The sequence below is a fragment of the Felis catus genome, chromosome F2, assembly GCF_018350175.1.
Source record: "Felis catus isolate Fca126 chromosome F2, F.catus_Fca126_mat1.0, whole genome shotgun sequence".
Classification (NCBI taxonomy): domain Eukaryota; kingdom Metazoa; phylum Chordata; class Mammalia; order Carnivora; family Felidae; genus Felis; species Felis catus.
Genome location: NC_058385.1, coordinates 32,313,687 through 32,325,832, shown reverse-complemented (window position 1 = coordinate 32,325,832; position 12,146 = coordinate 32,313,687). Strand labels below are relative to the sequence as shown.

The following is a 12,146-nucleotide window of genomic DNA, read 5'->3' as shown; positions in this document are numbered from 1 at the left end:
CATTACAGTCACTCTTATTTGAGTAGACCACTGAGAAGACAAGACAGTTGATTAACCCTCAAGCTGGACCCACGCAGTCAGAGGCTCCTTACCTCCTCCCGTCCTTGAGATGTACATTCCACACACTGTTCCTACACTAGGAGTCATTTCAAGTATACAGTCTTAAGAGGATAATGTGTTGTTGAGCCCATCTGGACTGGATCTACTAAGACCTATACATAAACTTTTAAGATTCTGGTGGATAGATGCAGAAGTCGACTTGTCTTGCGGCCACCCAATGTAAGTTCTCTTCTTATTAAAACTGTCACAATCTAGACAAATGTGCCTCTTGCTTCAGTTTCTCCTTACCCTCTGAGTAAAGGGGCCAGTTTCAAATTTCACCCAGAAAAAAAAAAACCTGAGGTTGCAAACCAACAACACCTGATGTTCAATTTTTTTTTATTTTTTTTAACGTTTATTTATTTTTGAGACAGAGAGAGACAGAGCATGAACAGGGGAGGGGCAGAGAGAGAGGGAGACACAGAATCTGAAACAGGCTCCAGGCTCTGAGCTGTCAGCACAGAGCCCGACGTGGGGCTCGAACTCACGGACCATGAGATCATGACCTGAGCAAAGTCGGACGCTTAACCGACCAAGCCACCCAGGCGCCCCACCTGATGTTCAAATTTATTGGAATTCGGCAACTGGAAAGCCCTTCAAGCAGGCTCTCATCTATAGTTACAGTTTATAAATAAAGCTGATACAATCTTACTCATCTTTGGACATTTCCTTACTTTCTGGCACAATGAGATATCCCAGGATCATCTTGTACTTTTTCTGCCCAGACTTAGAAGCAGCCAATTCCCTAAAAAGCTCTGGTCCCCTTGAGTAGGAAATGGGATTTAGAAACCATAATCTGTGCACTAAATGTGCTCATTGCTGCTGGAGAGACATTGTTTAGAAGCCTCTTCAGGAGACAGAGCTAATGAATATATTTATTTTTAAAAGCTTTATAGTATAATTTAACATATGATAGGTTAGCCCCCTCTTCGATCTCATTTTTGGTATTTATCCTGGATATCCTTGCATTTTTATTTTTCTATATCTAATTCAAAATCAGTGTATCTACTTCTAGGAACTTTTTACTGGTCTTTCTATTGAGTTTGTGTTACACACACACACACACTCACAAACACACATACACAAACACAAGTCACATACGATCTTGGGAACTGATCTCTTCATGATGCTGTCACATCATATCCAGGATATTATCTTTGTTCAAGTTCATTTATTTCTTTTTTAAAATTAATGGATTTTAACCACAGATTTAAGGACCTTCTCCTCAAGCCTCACCCTCCTTTAAGTCTATTCAGCATTAGCCCTGCTGAACAACACTTCTCCTTTACAGACACACACGCGCACGCACACACACACACACACACACACACACACACACACACACGTAAGCTTCAGTGGGTATTCTCCTCTTCCTCTTTTTTTTAAATTTTAACCAGACCCTTTAGCATCCACTCAGAAAAATTGCAGGTGCTTCCCAAATTTTTGCCTTTGGAGAAGTTATTCCCTTCTAAAGTTTTAGTGTAGATAATTTTTTTTACTATCTATTTCTAGCTTTCAGTGTGTTTTCTAACTTTAGAGCTGAATTTCATTGCACATTGGTCATTTTATCCAAGAGTTAATATTGGAACTTCAAATCAGTGATATGTCCAAAGCTGAACCATTCTCCACCAAGTCAGGTTCTCCTCTAGGTATTTTTATTTTCTGGTTTTGTTTTATACCACTAGTTTTCAAGTTATCCAGATTCCAAAACACAAAGGTGGGTTTTGAGAATCCTTCTGGCCTTGGCCTTCAAATCCCCTATTTTTATGGACTTGCAGATTTACCATTATCTTTGCAATCCATTTTCTCACATTCATTCACACTGCCTTTACTGTGGTTTATGTTTTCCATTCTTTATTGAAAAATATTCACTTCTTTAAGTTCCAAGGAAACTATTTAATAATGGAAGATCTTTCACACATCTGAAGAGGCAATTAAAAACAGTATCCTAAAATAACATCTGGCAGTTATATGTGTTTTATGTTATTAACAAATAGATTAAATGAGCTTTAAAAAAAATGTCACATCCAAATATGTGTAACAGTGAAATTCTGAGGTGAAGATGATGTTGATAGTGAAATGTTGGTAGACAGAAGAGACACCTATATTTATAGATTTGCTGTGTTATGGAAATCAGTAGTTCTGTTTTACTTGTGCAAAAGACTAATTTTCCACTTCACACTGCAAAACCCTTGAGTAGAAATTACATTTTAAACTTAGTAAGTCAGTATTTGTTGAGTTTTTTCCCCAGGTCCTCTGCAAAGCCCCACAGACATAGAACCATCTAATTCTGTCCTGATCACAGAACCACAAGTTTCCATGACTGGGTTCTCTTCAGAAAATCCTAGAGTTGTGGAAAGATTTGTGATGCTATGGTTACTTAAAGGTCCTTTCAGGACCAGTAAATATCTCTGTGTAAATGGTGCCATTTTCTATTATTTCTGGCCACAGCACTCACTACTGAAAGTGACTACAGTAATTTTAAAATATGTACCAAGAATAGAGACCAGTTGTTTTAGATTAGCTAAAACAAAACAAACTCCTCTCTGCAAATGGAACATCCCTATACAGAAGGAGGGACATAATGGTGTCAATTCAGACATTCCTCTCACTTGTGCCTTTACTCCCTGTGAGGCTTTAAGGAAGTTACATGTAAGTCTCGGTTTCCTCAATATAAAATAATGATATTACTTACTCACGGAAGAATAAATGAACTGCATTCATTTGACACATCAATAAATGTTAGTCTTAACTCTTCTCGCCATCTCATCTTGATTAATGAAAACGTTGACTCTCCCTACTCCAATATGCTACCAACTTCCCAACTGACTCAAAAATATGTGGTTCCTTTTATAATTTAGCATCTGACTATCAAAATGTGTATCTATACACATGGATTCTGTATGAATGCAATTAATGTCCGCAATTAAAGTTTAAACAAAATATTCAGCTATATTATTCAGAGCAAAATATATAGAAAGATAAATTTATAAGTTAGCTGTAACTTTACATATTTATGCAAATAAAGTTTCTAATTTTCCCTTATTATGAGGCTGCTTAGTGATGCATTCCATTGCATCTTTCAGAAAATCAGGACAGGGTTCTCATGTTCTCCACCATAATTCTCTCCATTTAGATTTATATATGGCCCAAGAAATAAATCTTACAGCCATGACCCCAGCTGAAGTGTCTGCAAGGACAGTCCAGAACACATTTATCCTAAACACTAACTAAAGTTCTCCCATTGCCTTCTCTGAAACTTGGAATGGATAGAAAATGAAATCAGCACCTCTATATACTCCAGATTTCAGCCCCAGAAAACAGCAAGATAATGCAAAACAAACAAAAAGCTTTAAATTTACAAGAGAATTACAAAAACACAAAATCAATTAACCATAATGTAAGTTTGCTATTTAACAGAAGTCTAACAAAACAAATGAACAGCAACAACAACAAAATGCCCCAATATTTTCTTAAAAATCTAAAAGCTATGAGAATACCCAAAAGTAGTAGAGGTTGTCAATGGCTGGATATATCTCTTCTACAGACCAAAATTAAATAATAAAAATAAAAATGATAAATATTATATTTCTATAAAACTTGCTAAATGTGGACTAGCTTTGTGTGCATACAGAAATCACTTATTAACTAAATTTTATTTAATAATTATCCTCAAAATCAAAGTGTAGTGAAAGTAATTGTCATTATCGTCATTAATGTGAAAGTTTATGTTGCCACAGCCAATTACTATGGAGGACTTTATTATATTTTAAAACATCACACAGAATTATGAAAATGGGATTAAAAAAATAAGCTTATTTTATTTATTTTGAGAGAGAGAGAGAGAGAGCGCACACACATGGGAGGGGCAGAGAGAGGGAAAGGGAGAGAGAGAGAATCCCAAGCAAGCTCTACACTGTCAGCAAGACCGGAGGCAGGGCTCAAACCCATGAACCATGAGATCATGACCTGACCTGAAATCAAGAGTTAGACGCTTAGCTGACTGAGCCACCCAAGCATCCCAAAAATGGGATTTTAAAGGCACATTTGCAGGTCACTAGAAGTAGCAAATAATAATAATATGAAAGAATAAGAAAACAATAACAATAACTTCAGAGCAGTGAGGAATTTTTTAAATTAGTTTTTAATTACATTCCAGAGCTCCATAAACAAGTTTCAGGAATAAAATTCATCACAATTGCAGTTTTTATGCACAAAATGGAATTCTCTTAATGGCAATGTGATAAAAGAAGTGAAGAAATAACTGGATTTTAAAATCACAGCTTATCATTTAAAAATAAGAGTTTTCAAAAGTCAGAATATATAAATTAAATTGAGATAACATGTTTTCTTCACTTTCCTTCTCATCATGCAAACAATTCTAAATATCTGCTTCTCTTCTACTTCCAGTGTAGAGTTTTATGTGATTCGCTGCACTGTATAATTGCTTACAATACCAGCAAACAGTAAAGAAATCCAGACCATACTCTTACTCAAGAGGAATGCTTTCAAGAATGTAACAAACATTGGAGCTTTTTCACACCCTTCATACCATATAAGCTCAATTAAAAAATGACTACCTAAGAAACAGTTATTCACATAGCATATGGTTCTTTTAACTAAGAAAATACAATATTTTTGGTATATGTATATGCATTACTTTTCTAGTTCATTATTTTTTAGTCTAAAGGCATCATTTGTTTGCATAGATACAGTAGCTCTTCTAACCAACAGCCTTTCATAATAATTAGAGAAAATGAACTATCTTCTTTTTAAAGGCAGTACAACTTTTGTGGTTAAGAATATAAACAGTGCCTTTATAAATATGTTTGAAACTTTCCCCCCATCTACATAACATCACTACGGTGTGGCTGCTTCATGAACACTAAAAAAAAAAAAAAATCAGTGTGCTCCTTGCTTGCCTTTAATCATGTAAGGATAACTATAAAAGGAAAAAAATAAATGTTTATTTTTAATTATGAAAACTCTATTCAAAAATTTTTGGACAAACCACACACTCAAGACAACACTCCAAAGGGGGGTTTCTTTACAATGTTCAAGACTGGAACAGAAACTGTAAAATTAATTCAACAATCCAGGATTTTTCAAGAATGTCCAAATTCTGGCATCCCACAGAAAAGTTCTAGGAAATGTAACAGGCTATTTTACCTTTGTGATGATTTCTTTGCCAAGATACAAATAATAAAATACTCGAGGTCAGCTAATGGTCCAATAACCAATTTAATTTATGTGTCTTCCTACCCTCACCCATCATCTTTACTTCCCAAGCCCTTTCTCCTTGCAAAATATTTTTTTTTCCTCTCAGAAAGCAGTGGAAAATAATCTGGATGATTAAGTTGATCAGAATCCGGGTGGATTGCTTACTAAATGGAAGAACAATATTATTTTTCCATGAGAAGCCAGTAGGCGGTGCTAACTCTAGGATACTACATTCAAAGATTTTAAACCAAAACACACATAAAATAGGTGATCAGTTTAAAGAGTTGTACACTTCCCAGTATGATTCATGAAAGAGGAAATTTCAAAAATTTTCATGTCATAGAATTTAACATAAATATGAAATTTAATGAACTATGGTTATTAAATAAATGAAAACCTAACATGATTTAAAGGTTCTTAATATGATCCTTAGTTACAGAATGCAAAGCACAACTACGTATTTGTTCCACATTAAAATCCTGTGGCCATCTTCTTCTGCCCCATTATAGTGTCAATCTCATTTGTAAACATCCTACATACAGTACAGTACAAGCTCTGCCCCCATCTTTTGACCCTATAGCCCCCACCTTAGGGCAGCAATGAAAATTCTGGTTTGATTATTCAAGTTTTTTTCTTTTTCACTCACTGTTTCTCTCATTCAAAATAACTTAATGATTTACAGTACATACAACCTAAGAAATATTGTACACGTGCATTAGCTTGCATTTTTAAATAAACGAGCACTTCTATTTATATACATTATAACAGCGATAAAATAACACAGAATGTTGAAGTGGCTTTTTAAATGTTTTGTTTGCTATTTAAACCATATGGAAGACTATATTTTAGTAATGTACTCGACACACACACACACACACACACACACACACACACACACACCAAAATGTAAAGCTTAGTAACATAATATTTGTGTCACATCTTAGAACTATACCCTTCATGATATCAAGTCTGATAGTCCACAGACAAGATATGAGCTATCTTGCTTATATAAATGCAACAGGACTTTCTTAACAGAAAAAGCTACCCTGAGTATAAAAATAACTCACACTGCAACTTCCAAAGACCAATTAGAGAGCACTGTGAATTTTTTAAAAAAAGCTTTCTAGACATTGCAATAAATGTTATTCTTCTACAGATAAATGATCATTTGTACTCATAACTTTTTCACCACAGAGAGTAAATAAATATAATCATAAAACTTTCATTCCACCAACTGAGATTACAGACTTCAAAATATTTGCTTTAAAAGCCACAAAAGTGTATGTAATTAACCCATTTTCATGGGCCCTTTTGTACTGTGGAATTAGTTTTGTCTATAGATAACCTAGAAGAAAACTTAGTCATAGAAGTAAAAAGTTATTTCATTTAATTTAGATTTACTTTAACAGAATTCAAATTATATACACATAACAAATTTAAGGCTGAATTTTTCATTTAAGGGGGGAAAAAGAACATCAAAGCTTAAAAGTCAAATCATTTAAATAATAGTTACCCTCCAGATTTTAAGATTTAAAGTATGACAAGAAATTTGTGTGGACAGCAAGTTTTCCAGCAGATTCTGTCACTGTGCTTAAGTGCAGAAAAGGTTTTTTATTACCAACTGGTACATCTCCAAAAAGCAGTGCTAGATGATACTAGAAATAAGTAACAGAACAATCATAAAATATCTTAAACTCCACAGAATACCTTCAACACTGAGTACTGTAATGCTACCAATACACCGAAATCACACCATCACCAACCCCTACCCTTTGCCCTGTGCCCAGTTCTCAGGGGAAAACCTTTGGAACCACTATCAGGTGGTTAAAAATAGGAAAAACACTGTCCCTTTAAAACTTAAGTGAAAGGCTATTTTGTACCTTAGGGGTGTTGTCTAATTATTCAAACTAACAGTCCCGTCCTCAACATTAAACCCAACTGACCATCACTGAAAGTAACTATTTCCCCATCCCCTGGAAGACGCCAGAGAGCACTTAAAACCAAAGCAACACAACCAGATAAGAAAAGATCCAAAGACAACACCACTAAGAAAGCAAAACCCTTCGTAACAGACAAAACGGGCTGGGAAAGACCTACTGCGTTGTTTACTCAAGCCAAAGAGGAGGAGTAGGAGTTGAGCTTGCTGGGGCTGGGGCCATCCTCAGGGATCTGGAAATGTCTCGAGCTCCCGGCCCGCGTGGCCAGGAGCCAGCCCCCTTCGGAAGATGCTGCCCCTGCCGCTTCTCCCCACGTCTTCCGCGCGCTCCGAGGGGCCGCCCCAGCCGGCCCGCGCCGCGTCCTCGGCCCTCGCCCCTCCTGCTCTGCAAGTGGCCCTCGGAGAACTTACAGGGCCCGCGTCCCCAGCCGGCGCCGGCGGCGGCGCAGACACCGCCCGCGGCGGAGATGACCTGGGCGCAGCCGGGGGAGGGACTGTATTTTGCGCACATCCAAAAACGATCCCGAGGCAGGGAACGGACTTTGGCTTTCCCTAGCTCCCGGCACGGCTTTCCCCACCGCGGGCTCGGACACTGCCCAAGACGCGCGCGCGCGCGTACACACATATACACACGCGCGCACACACACACACACACACACACACACACACACACACACACACACAGCTTCCTTTGCCAGGACCAGTGTTGCCATTGCAAACCCGGGAAACGCCTCCAAGGGGACCAAGTACCTGCTCTCTGCGAGCTGCTCAGCTGTTCACTTCATCCTCCGTTGACAAGGAAACCAAACCGCACTTCATTTTTTTTTTTCCAGAAAAACCTTCCATTGCCATCATTTGAAAATTGATTTACGGGGAGGGAAGGGGAAGGAAGAAGGGATAATATATAGATATCAGGATATCTATCATAAAATTATCTCGGTTTTTAAAAAATTCAAATGTGCAAAAGTCATAGTTAATATAAAGGAGGAAAAAAGTATTTTGCTTAAAAATTATCCCAGTAACCAGCTGCAAGAAAAGTTTCATGTTATCAATGGGTGTCAAAAACAGGAGGGAAAAAACGAATTTGTTCTCACCGGCTTCCAAAAACGGCACAAAAAATAGAAAATTAATGCCTTTGCTCAGTGGTTTGTACCAGTATTGCAAAGCCACAAACTTGTAAACACTGCCGTAAAATCCCACCTATACAAAAATCTTATCAGAAAAAAGAGTATGCAAAAAAAAGAGTTAGAAACATGCTTTTTATTTTTACAAAGGAAAAAAAATAGGCACCATACTTCACATCTCTTTTTCCATAAAACCAGTTGCATATTTTGCTGGACTTGGGAGTCGCTCCCGGCGGGCACGGTCGCCACGGACTCCCAGACACAGCGCCTTGTCTACAGAACCATCGCATGCTAGAAAAACTTGGATTCAGGAAAAGGCTCAAAACCATGCTCCTCCAGCTTTCCCAAATATAAACAATAATCAAAGAAGTGGAAAAAAAAGAAGAAGAAAAACAAAAACAAAAAAACAAAAAACAAAAAAAAAGGACAAAAAAAAAAAAGAATAGGACAAGAATGCCACTGAGAAGGTACTCACCGAGCGGGAGTAAAATGTTGGAATAAAAATGAGATTTAGTATAAAATACAGTATGGCGGTGGAAGAAGGAATGAAGCGCGTTTTTTTCTCTCAGTCTCTGCCTCAGGCACTGACACGTGACTCGGAGCAGGGCTGACTTGCAGGCAGCCGGGAAGGACCGAGGCTGCGAGGGGGGAAGCCCCACGGAGCCCAACTCCGGCGGCGAGGCGGCGGCGGCGGCGACTGGGAGCCCGGCGCCTGAGAGCGGCAGCACCAGTGGCGGCGGCAGCGGCAGCTCCCGGCGAGGCTGCCTCCGCTGTGAGCCCAGACGAGCAGGTGCCCCTCACGCTGAGGCTGAGCACACGCACACGCACACGCAAGACAGGCAGGGCGCCGGGGAGAGGGGGAGCGGAGCGGGGTTGGGCCGGAGGCGCGCAGCTGCCGCCGCCTGTGCCGCCGCTGCCGCTATTACTGCTGCTGTTTCTGCTGCTGCTGCTGCTGCTGCTGCTACCGCTGCTACCGCTGCCCCCCGCCGCCGCCGCCTCCTCCGATGGGGAGCGCGTGTTCTGGGGCAGCCCTGGGCGTGCTGATACAACGCCCAAGAGGAGGTGAACAACTTGCTGCTCACCTCAAAGTTGTTGCTTGCCACTTCCTTATGCATTCATCTATTTTTTTTTATTTGAAGGTAGTTACCTGAAGAGAGATCCCACCCCTTTCTCTCCCGAAGTTTCACTATTAAAACCCTATGTAACTCATTCATTATTTTTTTCCTCCCTGAGTGCCCATTTCTCATCCCTCCTAAGCTGCCTTTGCCTCTGCTGTTCCTTTCCCCTGGATCTGCGCTTCCCCCTCGCGGTTCTCAGGGAACCTGGCGCGGCGCGATACTGGGGGCGTTGTCACGGGCAAAGCCACCGTCAATCTTTATTGCCATCAGAACGGACAGCATCTCTTCTGCCATCACCAGAGAAGAATGTTTGCAGTTTGAAAGACAAAACAAAATCTCTCGTTTAGGAAACCCCGTTCCAGGTTTCTTTCTGCAGGTTGCAGAGCAATGGGTGGGGGCATGGGTGTCGTTAATTTATTCATTCGTGGACCAAGCATTGTTTGTTTCGTCTGCCTGTGCGCGCGTGCTTCCAAGCTCCTCCGTGCTCCATGGCAGAGGCTCCTGCCAGACTCTTGCTCAAGTTATGGGCTGGGGCTGGAAGTCAAAGGAGAGGTTCAAGGGAAACAAGTGAGTCCATTGTGTAAGTGCTCTCTGGGAGGGAGTGAGCACTTGGCGGTCGAGAGGGGGAGACGTGCACCAGAAGTGAGGCGGTGGCGCAGCCCGCGGGAGCCCAGGTGGCTGAGCCGTTGATTCTGAAGGTGAGGGTGAGAGAGGGATTTCTCTCTCCACCTAGCAGCTGGCTTAGGGAACCTATCGCCAGAACAAAGATTCCATCCACCAATTGCTGGTTGCACTGGGATTCTTCTATTGCTGCCTGTTGAAGAATCGGCTTTCTGGGCGCTGGAGCACATGTACTTTCTTCATTTGTGTGCAATACTAACATCAGGACCATCTCCCTATGGCTGCTTTGAATCTGGGTTGTGTGGAATTAATTGGCATCTCTATGTTTGAGAATGAACAATTAACACAGTTCCGCAGTTCACAGATTGCTGCCCCTGATCTTTATCTCAGTGTTTCTAATGTTGACATTTAAGATGAAATGCCTCCATCAGAGATGATCTAACCTGGACAATTCTGAAAATTAAGTACACATCCATTATAGAGAGCTTCAACTGCAAATATGTTTCTCAAACATTCTGGTCAGAATTCATTGACCAAATAAAGTATTAATCCACAATTTAAATAAAAGGGATTTAAAATAACCATTAAAATGTCATTAAATATTTATTTTGGTGAGTTGCCAACTCTACACCCACTTATTATACATACATTACAGTAAGGATTGCTGATTAGAAACGCTGGAAAAGATGAATGCATCAAGGTGGATTTGCTAACTTCAGAAACCTCATTGATTTCTATTGGGAAATCATAGGATTTTACGCTGAACAATACAGACCAAATGTGCTTTTCACTGTAAAACATGTTGGGCGTCTTCTTTTTTTTTTTTTTTTTTTTAAATAAGATCTCTTCACATGTGGTCTTTTTCTTCTCTGAGTCATGAATTGCTTTTGTCTAACATTAAAACTTAGTTTGCTACATTTTCCAAATGTTTTCTTCCATGTCAAAAAGTATCTGATTCCAAAAATTTAAGAAGAAAATGCTATTTTAATGCATATTTTCCCTTACGTATATCACAGCAGTGAGAAACTTCATTTTAAAAATGAGTTCTGAAACTTTCAAGTAGCCTGGGCAAAGCCTAGGTTTGGAAGAGTTATGCAAGAAGAACTTTGAAAAACAAGCTGTTTAGAATTGCACTGCAGTAATGGCCTCCAGCCAATCACAGTGATTGTCAGGCTTTTATTATTCCATAAAATGACTCCCCTTTATGTTGAATGCAGCTCTGCTGAAGAAAAAGCAAGACATCAATATCCTCCCTGCACATTTCCCATTTGCTTACATAATTACAGTATGGTGCTCAAAATATTCCACTTATTTTATTTCCATGTGCCATTCTCATCTCCTAGGCTGCATCACCACATGAAAACCAACAGCATACAAAGTTAGATTAAGAGAATTAGTATTTATTGAGCAAAGCTTCTCATTTAGTTTTTGTAACTGCTCCATAATGTTGATATTATACTCATTTTACAGATTAGGAAAATGAAGTCAGGGCATTAAAGTAATTTGCCGAGGATCCTATGGTTATTACATATTACAAGTGTGATTCAACCAACATTTTATCTGGTTTTACAGCTAGAATAAAATATTTCAAAATAAAACATGAAAGATAGTAAATATTTTCAAATACTGGTACTAATATTAACACATGCATAAATTTCTAAATAAAGTAAGTGAATATAAAACAAACCTGTGGGGATTAATTTGACTATATTATTCACCACAAATCACAGTAGTACACACTATTTTCATTCATTTTGTTAATTCCATAAAGCACAAGGAGAAGAAGCAAACCTTCAAAGGAAGAGATTAAGAGGTTACTTTTTTTCTTTAACAAAATCTGTATACAAGATGTGGTCATGTACTTCCTGGCTACATTCTCAGGAGTTAACTACAGAAACTTAGGCAAAGTTGCAATTGTGAGCTGTTCCTTTTTATCCCTGTTCTGTGCAGCACATGACATGTTCAGTGTTCCGCACCATTTGTTAGTTTTCATTGATTACTGATCTGACAATCGTTCATTCTAAAGAG

General features: G+C 39.1%; 1 protein-coding gene across 7 annotated transcripts in view; it reads right to left on the bottom strand.

Annotated features, from left to right (window-relative positions):
* Positions 1-9,615, bottom strand: part of RALYL (RALY RNA binding protein like) — a 718,293-nt gene extending 708,678 nt beyond the window's left edge. The window contains exons 1-2 of one of the 7 annotated variants that reach the window (XM_019822839.3): positions 8,855-8,976; positions 8,006-8,094 (exon numbers count right to left, since the gene is read on the bottom strand). The gene's annotated coding sequence lies outside the window, so the exon portion shown is untranslated. Of the gene's footprint in view, positions 1-7,416; positions 7,628-7,666; positions 7,870-8,005; positions 8,808-8,854; positions 9,078-9,461 lie in introns of those variants that run through there. The other 6 variants (XM_019822842.3, XM_011291329.4, XM_019822844.3 and 3 more) reach the window with 6 other exon arrangements.
* Between the last annotated feature and the right edge of the window lie 2,531 nt (positions 9,616-12,146).